Source organism: Ascaphus truei, chromosome 1 (assembly GCF_040206685.1).
Source record: "Ascaphus truei isolate aAscTru1 chromosome 1, aAscTru1.hap1, whole genome shotgun sequence".
Lineage (NCBI taxonomy): Eukaryota > Metazoa > Chordata > Amphibia > Anura > Ascaphidae > Ascaphus > Ascaphus truei.
The window spans coordinates 330844054-330851734 of NC_134483.1; the positions used below are offsets into that span (position 1 = coordinate 330844054).

General features: G+C 49.7%; 1 protein-coding gene across 5 annotated transcripts in view; it reads right to left on the reverse strand.

Moving 5' to 3' along the window:
* IDUA (alpha-L-iduronidase) overlaps nucleotides 1-7681 on the reverse strand; it is a 222344-nt gene that overhangs the window by 159116 nt on the left and 55547 nt on the right. The window lies entirely within an intron of this gene.

The following is a 7681-nucleotide window of genomic DNA, read 5'->3' on the forward strand; positions in this document are numbered from 1 at the left end:
ATACACGTAATCCTCCCTCACTACACCCTAGAAGTCCAATCTGCGACCGGGGGGGGGGGGGGGAACATGGGTTACATTTGGAGGCGAGCTGCTGAGATCCAGAACAGGACAGGCTTTCAGCAAGGCAGAGCGGGAAGAGTGAAGTGCAAGTACTGGAGAGAGTAGGGCATGTAATACCAGGGGTAGTCAGGGGAGCGTGGATTCCCGCACAGTACGCCCTGGGTGCCCTAAGAGGGTGTTGTAAGATGGGTGTGAGGCTATAGCTGTCCTAGTCCCTTGAGGCAGATAGTGTGAGGCAACTGGGGGGGTTAGCCTGTTAACTTGTCCAGGGACCATGGCCCAGGGCCCGCACTATGAGTGGGGAGACGCCCGTACCTTAGGGAGATGCCCGGGTACACTAGCCAGCACCCACATAAAACACACCACAGAGTACTTGTAGGAACCGTCAGCGAGTGCGGTGCACAGAGAAGGAGTTCTGCCTAGCCTGGGGTATGCCACATCATATCAGTGGGTAAAGCACAGAGAAAAGTATAGAGAGAGCGTTCAGTGAGCAGTGTGAGAGCAGTCAGTGTCTAGAAACAAGCTATGCACTAGACACTGAGAATAGTGCAATTAAACATTTGGAGGGCTCATCAAAGATGGCGGCGTCACTACATGTGCTCCGCGGAGCATGAAAGAGTTAAAAATGGCAACCGCAGCGCCATCCACGGCCCAGCAGTTAGCAGCCGAACTAAAATGGCGACTCCTGCCAATCCTGGATCGCGCACGTGAATTCGTGCAAAGAGACTGTCCGAGAAATGTAGAGGGAGATGTGCAGGGGTTTGGCGCCAAACCCAGATCCCCTGCAAAAATCTCTTGTTTCCACCAGAGGGAGGGGGCACAAGGAGAGCCAATCAGGAGCGTCCTCCCCAGCGAAGGGAGGGACAGGAAGTGAGAGCGAGGAACTTCACTTTTGCCTGACCGTTGAAGTGCAAGGAACTACTGAACTGAAGTGTTTAACCCCTGCGCGAAATATGTCCGAACTGAGCACCACAATCTTCCAACTCCCAGGAGGCTTCCTCGTGGTGGAGATCGAGGGTCGAGAGTACCTCCGGTGCCTGTGTGTCCACTGCAGGACACCCGGACCGGCCACAAGCACCAAAGCACGATGCCCTCAATGTGGCACGTATTACCTCTGGCTTAACGAACCGTGGCCCATGATAAAGACCCCTCGGGGTGCCTCTCCGGGAACTCTAACGGAGGTGGCGGAGAAAGCGGACGAGGCTGCCCTAGTTCCCTGCACCACTGCTGAGGTGGGAACCAAGGCCCAGCCAACAACCGAGCCGAGAGAAACTCCGGCGGAGAAGAGCGCGACCGCAGTGGAGGTACCGGAGCGGGCCCGTTTCGTACCACTATCCACTGGCGGTGCCGCAAAAGACCTAGGTGACTCCCTAGCGGAGGATCCGACCAAGTTGTCTTCGGAGGAAGAAGATGGCGTTTCATCGGTGGCGATGCGCCTACCGGCGAACCACCCCAGCTGTAAGAAAGATGGCGGTCCACTTACCGGAGAGATGGAGCAGACGAGTCCGGACACCCACTGACGGCGAGCGCTGGTGCGGCCTGAGAAGTCCCACGGCCGTGGTGACTCCCAGTGCGGCGGAGACGGGATCCGAGACGGCTCCGGACGAACCAGATGTCATCCGCCGGCAGCGGTGCGGTAAGGAGACTCCACCACCCCCTTACTCCCGCCAGGCGAAGAAGGATCCTGCAGAGGACAAGAAGGAGAGGCTCGTGGCCTACTTACCTGTCCGCGGTCCGGATGATCCACCACCGCCCCTTCCGGTCTTCGACGCACTTCCGGTGTGTGACCACGGAGCGGATGGAGATTCCGCGGGCGGCAACGATGACGACACTTCAGGTTCCGGCTGGCACGGCGGGCCGGCGGCCATCTTTGCGGCCCGAGGAGCCGCCATGGCGGCTGCACTTGCCAACCTTGACCGCCACTGCGTCCACAAAGGAGCACGAAGCACGCCGGAGAGGGCAAGCAAGAAAGTGCCCAGTGGTCGCGGTATCACCCGCTTGCTGGACATTGAAACGGACATTGCCCCAGCCCCTAGTGCCCTTGCCCCGGCCACTGCCCCTGCCCAGTCACGAGTCAGGACACCGGGACCTAGCGGGGCTTAAGTTAATTAAGAACCCCAAGTACTCCAAGGATTTGAGGGAATGGGAACTAAGTGATGAGGGATCTGATGGGGAAGTACTGTATGATACTGTGATACGTGTGCCTAACCTCATGTCATTTTCTCCTGTGTTTAGAGGGAGGGCCCGAGGGTCCCACACTTCTGTGGAGGCAGGGCCTGTAAGCCAGGTTATTTCCAAAATGAACCCCACCATCCACATCAACGCACGAGGTAGACGCAGTGGCTCGCACTCTACTTAGGCGGTCACGTCCGGTGAATCATCCCAAGATGACACCTGCTGTCAAGGAGATGTCGTTAACCTGATTTCTGCCATGGCCACAGGAAACCGTTCCCAGAGGAGAGGCTGCATTTTTCCAGGACATAAATATCAGGGGGGGGCGGTCGCTGGCTCACTCGGGTTTGAGGGGTATGGCGATCTCTTTGACCCTGTCACGATGTGCTCACCACAAACAAGGCGTGACCGCTGGGCCGAGGTGGGGATGGATATAAACACCAACCACAGCTGCGTCTGGAGTGTAGGTTGGTTAAGGTAGCTGGGTCTGGGTTGGAGAAGTACGGATAGTCTATATACTTGCCGGGGTCTGGTTGGAGAGGTACGGATCATTGCAGGTACTATTAGCCGAGGTCCGAGTTGGAGAGAGGAGAATAGTCGTTGTACGGGTGCCGAGGTCAGGGTTGGAGAAGTGTGGATTGTTGTAGATAGCCGGGGTCAGGAGTACTGAAGAGCGGAGTCCAAATCAAGCAGGGTCAATAACAGAGAGCTGCGAACAAGAGAACAAGACAAGACTGCAAGACTAGGAAGCAATTAACACAGTGGAACATAGGATTATGCTCAGCCAATGAGTCAGTGGGCCGTCTGAGCATAAGAAGGAGTGAGGAACCAATGGGAGTGCCGCAGAGCGGAGGCTGGGTCAGTGCAGGCTATGATTGGATGCAGTGATGCAGGAAATAGGTGTGGACAGTGTAGTTGAGGCAGTCTGATGACGCTGAGGCCGGGCTCGTTGAGCATGTGCGTCGCGGGCCAATGTCGTCCCTGCGCCGACACAACCTGGAGGCGGGACCATGGAGCTCAGTATTTCTCTCCATGCGTGATGTGTGTGCGCGCCCGTAGTTCGGCAGGTGGAGGAAGAAGGGTAAGATGGTGTGCTGCGGGGAACGGAGTACCCGGCCGCGGGTTGCGGTAAGAAGGGAGCGCGCCATGGGCAGCTTGACTCCCGAACCCTTATAGACCCGTAGCGGATGGGAGAAACCCATAGTCTGGCATGGGAGGTCCAATGGGATAGTCTGCAGAGGCCACTGTCAACCCTTCATTTTTCAACGAGACTAACAAGAGGGGGAAGAAGTTTCCCAGGGGACCCCCGCGGAGGGATTTGAAGGGTCCGGATGGGGCTTTCCTCATTCTAGAGAGGAGTTTGGACAAAGGCACTTGAACTACCGAATGATAGACGTGTTAGGGCCGTCAACATTATATACTTTAAAGAGGAATTAAAAGACTGTTTGTTAGATGCCTGCGGGCGCCCTCCCGAGGATTTGAGCATATGATTAATCTTTAAGAGAATTTTGATATTTGGGTCTGTTGCTAGCTATACTTATCTTGCAGGCATGATTGTGATTAGGGGATGTCCTCAGACCGTTTTAATCTTTTGTATCCTAGATATTACTGAATAAATGTATTATGTTTTGATATGCGTGAGTGCTTTTTTGGCTTCTGTTTGTTCTTGTAGTCATATTATTATCTGCCTTTAGCACCGTCAGGGGCTGTTTATTATTAGCCTTTACTTTGACCTGACAACAGCATCATTTCTATTGGTTTAGTCTGCTGCAGGTACCATTCTAGTATTAGAATTACGTTTCATGCATGTCTACATACTGAACTTTGATTTCCCCATCATTAAAATATCCCTTTAACCCAGCTGCGACCTGTGCCAAAAACAGAAATGTTTTTACGATCGATCTTCAAATCTTTAAAAACTCTTATTATATATATATATATATTTTTTTTTTTTATATATATATATATACATATATTATATATATATATATATATATATATATATATATATATATATATATATATATATATATATATATATATATATATATATATATATATATATATATATATATATATACATATACATAATCTTTTATTTCTCAGTTCTGTTCCACATTAGATTCCCTCAGAGTTTTTAAAGTTATAAAATGGAGTTGTGGAAATTGTTTAGTACGACATAGCAGCTACACAACAGTGTCCCCAAGCACAGATTTGAGGTACTGTATGAATCAAATATGATTTGGGCTTTTGGGTCCCACGGGACCTCAATGTTTCCTGCATTGAAAGGGGTTGAAATGTAAACTGTGCCTCGAATAATTAATTAAAGTGTGAGCTTTCCACGATACATTAATAGAAACAGTAGTAAATAAATGCCAGCATTTCTGTGCCGTAACCTCCACACCGTGGACAGCTCACGTAGGCTTGGAGGGCCAGTAAATCGACTGCTTAGGGTATAGACTGCAGAAAGTAAATACTGAATAAATAAAGGCTACGGTGGTGTGGGTGTGGGTACGGAGAACATACGGTGTTACCAGGTGTGGTGCGTATACCTGTCAGGCTCACAGGAGGCCTGAGCCTCCGTTAGTGAGAGCCTGGGGTGAATCCTCTGGAACGTTCTCAGTTTCAGCGTCTCCACCTATGTAGGATTCTATGGGATTGTAGAATGACCCTAACATAGGAACCCACCCAGAAACCACATACACCAGTATTATGGATAACAGGTTTACTGAATGAACAAATTATACTATTACATCATACTTATAACATTATAACATCCCCACACGGTGCCCACAGTCCAACCCCTTTGTCCCGTGGTCAGCGTTGCCACTATGTGTTAAAAGAATGTTATGATCTGTTGGTGCACTTATAGAGTACCTGCCGAGTGCTCCTGCACTCGGCACTGCAAGTGACTTCACAAAGGATCTGTCGCTCTGGGATCCCATCTGATCCGGTCCGGTGAATCCTTGCTTGGGGTCCGCCAGGGGCGATCCCACCCTGACGATAGTCTTTCTCTCTGGGCATAGACTTGAGCCCAAGTCTCCTTTCAGGAAGCGCAGCGTCCGCTGTGTCCCTATCTTATCACTAGCGCTACTGTGACAGGATCCCTAACCTAGGGCCTGTCCCTGTAGCACCACAAACTGGGGAGTGAGGACCTCTCTGGGACCTAAGGGGTTAATGGCCTATCCCGTCCCCCTAGCTCTTCCCGGTCCTGACTCTAACTACCTTGTACCTAGTACTTGCAGTAACGCACTGCCACCTACTCGCTACCTGCAGCTAACGTACTGCACTAACACTGTGCCTGCCTGTCAGACCTCACAGCACTGACAGCCGTGACTCTAACAAGACAGCACTAACTGGGTCCCTAACTGGGGCCGTCCCTTACCAACTACCCACTAACCTGGTGGAGAGTTGGGGCCTACCTGGGGTGTGGGTACCTATCTGGGTGCAGGAGCTGCACTCGCTCCCCGCACCCTTCCTTCCCTCACAGCTCCCCGGCTCCAACTGACTAGCGTGCTGCAACCCCGCGAAAATGTATCTACTTGCCTGCCTGGAGATCCTAAGCCCTATTGGCTCCCTGGCAGCACATGGGGTGCGCAGAGGCTCCTGGGACTCGTAGTCCCTGCCTAGAGCCTTCCCTGGTAGGCTAGGGCTTCGTGGGCGTTCACTCCACTGTCCTGCGCCTGCGCAATCTCTCTGGGCTGCCGCAACCTTTCCTGGGCTGTTCTCCCCCTCGCGCTACTTCTCCCTGGCTCTCGGGGCTTCCTTGCGCATGCGCGATCACTGCACATGCGCGAGTATCCGGGCAATGGCGGCGCCCTCACCGCCCGGCTCCGGAAGCCCGGTGACGCGATCGCAGCTTTGGCAACCGGCCGCACGCGTCCCCGGCATCCCCTGAGCCAGAGCCTGACCGCCCTCACCCCTGCGATCGGCTCGCGGGGCCGCCCTGAGACTCGGCGGTACCCGCAATCGCGCTCGAGGTGAGGGGGATGCTGACACCTAAGGAAGACCTGGCTACATCAGTTTGACAGTTTCTCACAAAAGGTGCCTTATGTGCTGGTCTACTCTTAACCAATAATCCATATCATAAAGTGTAGTTGCTGGCAATCAATTGTTTAAAAGGAACATTCCTTCTTAGTTTCACTTTAAAAAAAAAAATTATTATGAAGTAGGGAGTCCCCAAAGATGCTCCAAGGACCACCTGGTTCCCGAGACATATACATCCATAGGTGGTGCTGGTTAACTCCTGGTTCTGTAATCTCCTGCAGCATGCAGGCCAAAAGAAAGCCCCAGCGGTTGACGTCTCGGCTTCCTATTAGTCTTTTGTTTCTCCTGCAGGAGATGGTTCCAGGGGCACCTTCGGAGGTAAGTATCTCAGGAACCAGGGGGTTTCCGGAGCCAAAATTAATGCGGGTCGGCACCGAAGACTCCCAGCAAATGGTTTTACCTATTGTTTAACTTATGTTGATTAAAGGACTACAAAAGTAATGCATTGAGATTCATTAATTGATTAATATCAAAGTTAAAAGCTCACTAATCACCACAAAAATAAAAAATAAATGAACATTAAAATTGATATTATTAAAGTGCTATAGAATTTGTAGAAATTAATTAACATGGATTAGCATGCGATTAACCCATGAAATCAACACTTGGGGCCCTATTTCAATAAACAATGAAAAAGCTGCTTAGACTTTAAAATTGCTAAGCCCCATCACCAACGCCCAACCCTCCCCCCCTACCCCCTCCCTAACAATGGTTCTTGGCTTATTAGCCAAACATTTCCAATTGCTCTGTGAGCCATAATAGTAACATGTAAAAAGCCAATGTTAAAACATATATTTTTTATTTTCTTTACAAACACACATCTATAGAAATATTTCAAGAAGAAGCTATTAAGACACCAGGAGTTATCACACTCTTATATCTGGACTGGTCTTTACTTCACTTAATGTGTTCATCATTGACAATTAATATTGTATCTATACCCTAAAACCACTGGAGCACAAATCATAAATTGTATCTATTATATATATATATCTATTATTTATATATATATATATATATATATATATATATATATATATATATATATATATATATATATATATATATATATATATATATATATATATATATATATACACCCCCACATTTCTCCATTAAACAAAGGGGTAATCGGCCCTTTCAGTACCAGTAATGCTAAGAAGCCCTTCTGGCAACGATAGAGTGAACAAGAAGGAATCTTTACCCTTCCATGCTGAGGTCCTCAAAATGCTTCAGGGTACAGAGCCCTCTGGAACAAAGACAGCTGGGGGGAAAAACGCATTACCAAGGGAACCTGGCGAACTGCAATTGTCTTATCACAGCTCTTTGACGTTTATTGAATAGCAAGTGAATGAGTAGTGAAAATTAACTTTACATGCTAATTTGCATTTGGAAGAAAACA